This window comes from Castor canadensis, chromosome 13 (assembly GCF_047511655.1).
Source record: "Castor canadensis chromosome 13, mCasCan1.hap1v2, whole genome shotgun sequence".
Lineage (NCBI taxonomy): Eukaryota > Metazoa > Chordata > Mammalia > Rodentia > Castoridae > Castor > Castor canadensis.
This window is the reverse complement of record NC_133398.1, coordinates 104,781,654-104,789,025: the sequence shown is the minus strand read 5'-3', so window position 1 is coordinate 104,789,025 and position 7,372 is coordinate 104,781,654.

Genomic DNA, 7,372 nt, shown 5'->3' with positions numbered 1-7,372 from the left:
GTCCTTGCTCTCTGAACTTGCTCTCTCTTTGGTCCTTATACCCAGAAACCTATATAAATAACCTCCAATAGTTTTCTGCATGTTAACCTAAGCATGCACAAATACACAGACACAATTGTGGTGTACATCTATGTATTCCTGTGGACATTATACAAAATAGGACCATGTTCTGTTTTTGGGCATAGTGCTTTCTCCACTCAACTGTACCTCATACAAATGTTTCCAGGTCAATTTATTTCCAATTCACAATTTTAATGGAGCCATATTAACCCACAATGTGTATGTTCCATAATAAAGTCAACTATGTTTTTTAGAGCTGGACAGGCACATAAATTCCAAGGCTTTGCCATTTGTACAATGCAACAGCAAAAATATTGCCAATAGATCCTTTACACTAGGGTTTTTATACTAGGAAATAATATTCCCAAGGGTGGGAAATATTAGAAGAAACAGTTTTCACTGGTAGCCCTGGGGTTTGAACTCAGGCCCTCACACTTACTAGGCAGGTGCTCTACCACTTGAGCCACTCTGCCAGTCCAGATTTTATTTTTGATATGTTACTAGAATGCTTTCTAGAAAGGTTGGAGAAACTTCCATTTGAACCAGTGTTTATAGGAGTAACCTTCTTCCCACATCATTGCCAACAGTAAGTGTCATAGCCGTTTTCAGTTTTCTCTAGTGTGACAGATATAAAGTGACATTCGTTGTTTCTTCAACCTCTAGTGAATGGGGGTCTCCTGTCAATTGTTTGTTGACAGTTGGATTTCCTCATTTGTGAAGTGATTATTTATACCCGCTCTCCATTTTCCGAAAGTTCGCTTTTGATGTTAATGTGTATGAATTCTTTATACACCATTAAAGCAATGCTGTGGATTGCTACTTGCATTAAAAATCCAGAGGGCAGGGAAGGTCATATTCATCGAATACTCATTATCAAGTCTGAAAAGCTTGAAGCTACAAAGGAAAAAGTAGACATATTTGTCTATATGAAAATGAAAGTCTTATCTGTGGTAAAATGTACCATGAGCAGAGTAGCAATGGCGGGTCTGTGAATTTAAATGATGGCTCAGCTGCAGCTGGGAAATGAGATTCAAGGCAAATAACAGGAGATGACTGGAGGTGAGTTAGGAAGTGGTCCATGGTCACCACAACCATGCGCAGTCACCACAACAAGAGAAAGAAAATGGAACAAGTAGATGTATAGGTCTTGTAGGGTGATTGAATGTAGAGGAGTGAGCCCCAGATGTTCATTTATTTTAACTAACACTTATCTAACATGGGCTCCATAGAAAGGATAAGAGCCCAAATACACCCAGAGCTGGTTCTACTAACAGCTCCACTACTTATTAATGGGGAGTTGGATGTGGTGCCGAACCACCTGAGCTTTGATTTCCTGTCTGGAGCAATGGGCAAAGCATCATTGAGATTAACTGAGCAGGTGCAAAGCACCTGACACAACACCTTCACAGAGAGAACCCCAATGTACCTGAGCTCTGCTCCTCCTCATCCCTCTTTCCACTTCCTCCTGGCTCTCACCAATCTGAACCCACAGAAAATGTATGACTCATCTAGGGCAGTGGTTCCCAAGCCTGAACCATCCAAATCATGTGGAAAACAGTTTTAAATTCACAGATTACTGGATCTCACTCAGAGAGACTCCAATCCTGTTGATCCAGTGTGGGATTTAGGAATTGTATTTTTGTCAAGATGCCCAGGAGACCCATGTTCAACCAGACTTGAGAACTGGTTCTCCTGAGGGTGTAGAATCTAGTGAAGACAAACTCTTGGAAGGAGTTTGAGTGATGCCCTGGGTGGGTGTGACCTAGGGAAGCCTGGTGGACTCCCAAGGAGTAAGTGCCCAGGCCCTGGGGGATCAGCAATACCAAGGCAGAAAGTGGCTCTGTGCAATTAACAACGTGGGGCTGGAGGGAGAAGAAAGGTAGGTTGGGGGAAAGTGGGGAAGGCCCTTGACACACTGCACTAAGGAGTTTGGGCCTCACCACATAGGCCATGGAGACTCATCAAACTTTCTAACAACTCATCATAGTAACATAGTCAAACAACCCTGGCACAGCATGCAGAATGCACTCTACAGATGTTAGGGATTGTCTGTTAAACTATGATTATCCAAACAGCTTTATTTGGAGAATATCCCCCCCTGAGGTCCTTGACTCTTTCCAAGGTGAAGGAATGCTGGGATCGCAGAGGTCTTTGACCTGAAAGGACTCAGGGAAGGAATGAACATACAAGACACATGAAAGGACTCACTCACTTGGGAAGGGAATGACAAGACACATGTCCAGAAAGCTGGGAACCACCTGGCAAAATTTTATTTTTCTCAGCAAGCTTTACACAGAAGAGGAAGAGACTTAAACATCAAAAACACTCTGACCTAGTTATAACCTTTCTGTTTTGGCATTCCTACTGCCAGTGTCCTTGACTAAGTATAAACTTCTTTTTTTTCAATCAAGGTAAACCATTTAGCGTTCCTTCCCACCATGATAGAGACATGGTGCACCTGCAGATTCCGACCTTGTCAGAATGCTGCTAAGCCACAGTGACCTTGTCAGACTGTGGCTTTTGGTTCCCAACAAATGAATGTACAAATAACAGCATGGCCTAAATGATGAGATGTAGGGACCACAAAGTGGCAAATTTGCCTTGTGCTGCAACTCAAGATAAACACCTTTGAACTTGAAGCTCTTTCTTTCAAAATTAATGAGCACTTCCCCTTTAATAATCTTGTGTGAAATGTGGACGAAAAACTGGCAAAATCTTACAGTATGACAACTGAGAGGTGAGCTCAGCTGCTCAAAAAAGCTGTACTCAATGTCACAGCATACTGTTGATGCTTGAAACTGAGCAGCAACAAAAGGTCCTTTTGTCTTTTTGGATAGCTGCGAAACAACTCAATAGCAGTGAAGGGAGAAATTAGAGCAAAAAGCTCCCTTTTCACAAAGCAAGCTAATGGCAGGATTGAAAAGTACACCGGACTTCCAGAGCAGAGCCCAGCACTTGGGCTGCTTTAGTGCAGACAAGCTGAAAAGGATGTGCCCAGCCCAGGAGACAACACCATCTACAGGACAGGGGGAAGGACACTGGTCAGGAAAGATTTAGTGACCCAGGCTTGTGGACCAGCTGGGCAGTACCCAGTCAACTGGGTAAACCAGAAGATTATTTACAACACTGGGCCACCTCCCCCAAACGCCCCAAGAGCTGAAACCTCACTAAAGTGCAGGCAAAGCACAAAGCCAGGCCTCCCCAGATGACCATGACAAGGACAAGAGAGGGAACGTTAGGAACCAGGAACCAAGGCTGATTGCCTGAGCAACATTTTCCTTGACCATACACAGATGATAAGGAAAGAAAATAGGATTATTCCATGTAAGAGAATAATCCCCCTTCCCCCACCCCCTCCCTCTCCCCCCACCCCCTCGCTACCCCGCAGAAACTATTCTGCCCTTATCTCTAATTTTGGTGAAGAGAGAGTATAAGCAATAATAGGAAGGACCAGCTTTTTAAGTAGCCTCCAAATTTTTTTCCAGAGTGGTTAAAACCCTTGTTCCTTCCTATTATTGCTTATACTCTCTCAACAACAAAATTAGAAATAAGGGCAAAATAGTTTCTGCTGGGTATTGAGGGAGGGGAGAGGGAGGGGGCGGAGTGGGTGGTAAGGGAGGGGGTGGGGGCAGGGGGGAGAAATGAACCAAGCCTTGTATGCACATATGAATAATAAAAGAAAAATGAAAAAAAAATAATAATAATAGGAAGGACCAAGGGTTTTTGCCAGTTGAGATAAGGATAGCTATACAGGGAGTTGACTCACATGATTTCCTTCTTTGTCCCTGTTAACTGTCTGCTGTCCACCTGCAGTACAGAAGGCTCAGGGAAGGGACCTGACTTGCTTTACATGTTCTAAATGTGATACTGAGTGGACATGGAGGGTAACCTCAGAGATGTCACTTTCTTTCTTATGTTTGATCCCTGTCTGTCAAGTCTTATGATGGGGAGGACCAGGTCAAGTGATTGAGTTTGGTTGTTAAAACTTGGTTTAAAAACCAATAAAAGAGATTAACAAGAGCTCACTTCTTACCAAGAGTGGCCAGACCATGTTTCTCTTCTCTTCTCTTCTCTTAGTCTTCCGGGAGATTAAGTTCACGTATTTTAAGTAAACATTTACTCATCACCAGTCAACAATTACTGTGCATCTGACTGTCACAGAGTGGTGGTTGGGAAAGGGATGAATCAAAGAACAGAAGTCTACAAATCTGGCCTTCACGTGGTGCTTGTTGGGACTGTGACCAAGACTGAAATACAAATAACCAGTTGTCATTTGCAGAGCCCAGGGATTAGGGGAATGGGCTTTGGAGACAGGCGATCTGCAAGCTGACCTCAGGGCACATTACCTAACCTCTGTAGGCATCAGCTTCCTGGTTGCTAAGGTTTGGCTCCTGAATGTCCCCAAAGGCTCTGTGTTAAAGGCTTGGTCCCCAAGTTCGGGCTACTGGGAGATGGTGAAATCTTTAGGAGGTGGGACCTTTGGGAAGTCTTTAGGTCCCCTTTCAGAGGACTGTGGCCCCAACCTTTCCTCTTTCTCTTTCCTTCCTGGCTTGTAATATGAGTTACTTTATGATGTGCTGCCTCAGTTGGGACCCAAACAGTGGAGCCACCTGATCTCCAAAACTGAGAGTCAAAATAAAACTTTCCTCTTTGTAATGTTAGAAATGGCGGGCACTGGTGGCTCACGCTTGTAATCCTAGCTACTGAAGAGGCAGAGATCAGGAGGATCACAGTTCGAAGCCAGCCCCTACAAATAGTTCCTTGAAATCCTATCTCAAAAAACCCTTCACAAAAATAGGACTGCTGGAGTGGCTCAAGGTGAAGGCCCTGAGTTCAAGCTCCAGTTCCACAAAAAAAAAAAAAGGAAAGTCAGTGGTGGCCCATTTTCAAAGCATTTAACCCTAGCCATGTGTGTATTAGCTTGTGGATGTTGGGGAAGGGGCAACCAATAAGGGAACTTAAACTGGGCGGGGTAAATCATGACAGAGTGAGGGAATGGGTTATGTGCCAGAAAGCACATATCACATAGAGACCTTCCTGCCACAAAGGCAGATAACCACCTAAAGCCAGGGTCTACAATTTGACCACTCCCAAAAGGCATAATTTAAATAAATCAATAGGAATTAGGTGACATCTGGGAAAAGAATGTAAACCCCATATTACTCAGCTAATGAGGGACTGAGGAAGGGACTTGAGCACTTAGCAATATAATGCTTATTGTAACAGCTTCTGGGATCTCTGCTAGTCAGGCACCCACCTTGTAAGGTTGTCATTAAAGTCTCACTTTCACTAGACTCCACTGGACTCTTGAGTCCATTCCTTGAGTTTGAACAGGTGAGCATATTTCTCACAATAAATGGACTACCTCAGATATTTTGTTATAGTGACAGAAAGCTAATTTACTCACTTAACTCTACTGCACAGGAATTTGGGAAGGAGCAAATGAGAAAGTGTGCATGAAGCCCTGGTCCATTTGGGTACATGATTTGGAAGAACTCAAGCAGTAGAGTGCCTGCCTAGCAAACACAAAGTCCTGAGTTCAAACCCCAGTACCACCAGAAAAAAAAAAGTTACAAGCTGTTTCAATGGTGTGACAATAAACAAAAATGTCCATTTACACATTGGTAAGTGTGTCTTTCCCAAGACACATTTGACAAAGACGTGGAACAAAGTCAAGAAAAACTAACCTTACCTGGAGTGTATGTTCCAGCAAGAATTCATGGGACCCCAGAATACATCAAGGATACCTCCTACCTCTGCCATGGGCACAGCACACTGCAGAACAATCCTGTTTTGATGTTAACCACCCAGAGTTGGCACCAGAATCCACAGGATAAAGGGCAGGAGCCCCAACAAGCATCCCATCGCTTTGGATGCCAGCCACATGTTTGGGGACTTCCAAGTCACCTGCACTTCTGATCAACTGGCTGAGTCCAGAAGGGTCCCATTACAATTCACTAAAATGATTCTCAGAACTCAGGAAAACACTGTACTTAAGAATTACAGCTTTACCATAGTGAATTCAAATTAGGACCAGCCTAATAAAAGACAAAGGGCAGATGTGGGAGGGTCCTACGCACAGAGCTTCCTTGCCTCTTCCTGTTGAATCAGGATGCATCCACTCTCAGGCCCACATCAAAGTGTTCATAACATCGAAGTTCCACCACTCCAAGCTTCAGTGTCCAAAATTTTTACTAGGCCTGCATGATGCAGGCAAGTTTGATAAAACATTGGTCACGTGATTAAACCTTCGCAGGTGCTCCTTCCTTCCATGGAGGCCAGGTTGGCTCATGTTCCCAGCCCTCTAGTCATAAGACTGGCCTTTTTGGTGACCAGTCCCCAGGCTGAGTCATCTCCTTAGCATAAACTAGGTGTGATCCAGGGGTTCATGAATTACAAAGACACTGCTGTGGTTCAGGACATTCCAAAGACTTAAAGCATCCCCCCAGGACAGGCACAATGGCCAGTCAGATTCTGAATTATACAACAGGTCTCAGACGACTCTGGACACCAGTCAGCGAAGAGGGAAAGGGTCCTGACACCTCAAATACTGAACTTTGGTCTAAGAACCACATAGACGAGAACATTTGAACCAGTTCTGATATGAAATGGGATTTGAAGTAAACCAAAAGTCCAGTTCAGAATGGTCTGTTTAATGTAAAACACTGCTACTCCCACAGACTCTACAGGAAGGATATACCAAACTGACAAATTCTAAGCTAATTTATCAACAAGTTCATGTACGTCTAAATAACACTGGAGCATTTTACAGCAAGAGATACTTAACTGGGAGATGCAGAATCATTGCACCAGCATGGTAGTATCTCTTTCCACTTGCAGCAAAGCCAAGAAGCAGAGGCAAATGTAGAAGGGAGGGGTGCTTAGTGAGTGTAGAGTTGGAGCACAGCAAATGCCATGCATCCTCCCTTCCACCATTTCCTCACACTCCTTATTACCACTCTTCCATTTTCAAAATAAGATGTTGGGCTGGCGGAGTGGTTCAAGTGGTAGAGCACCTGCCTAGCAAGAGTGAGGCCCTGAGTTCAAACCCTAATACTACCAAAAAAAAAAAAAGAATGTCAAAATAGGATGTTTTCCTTAGACATGGCTGTCAAATTCGTTTATGGGTAGCTTTAACCATAGTGTCGCATTTTCTTGACACACCAAGGTCATCTTGGTTGATCTTTGTAGATGAACAAGTTTTCCTTAGTACATATTTAACCCTCAAATGTGAGGGTGAGTCATCACTGCAAACAGTTTTTCTCACACCCTAATCTACTTTTAAATTGATTACGGCCAGCCACTTCCAGAG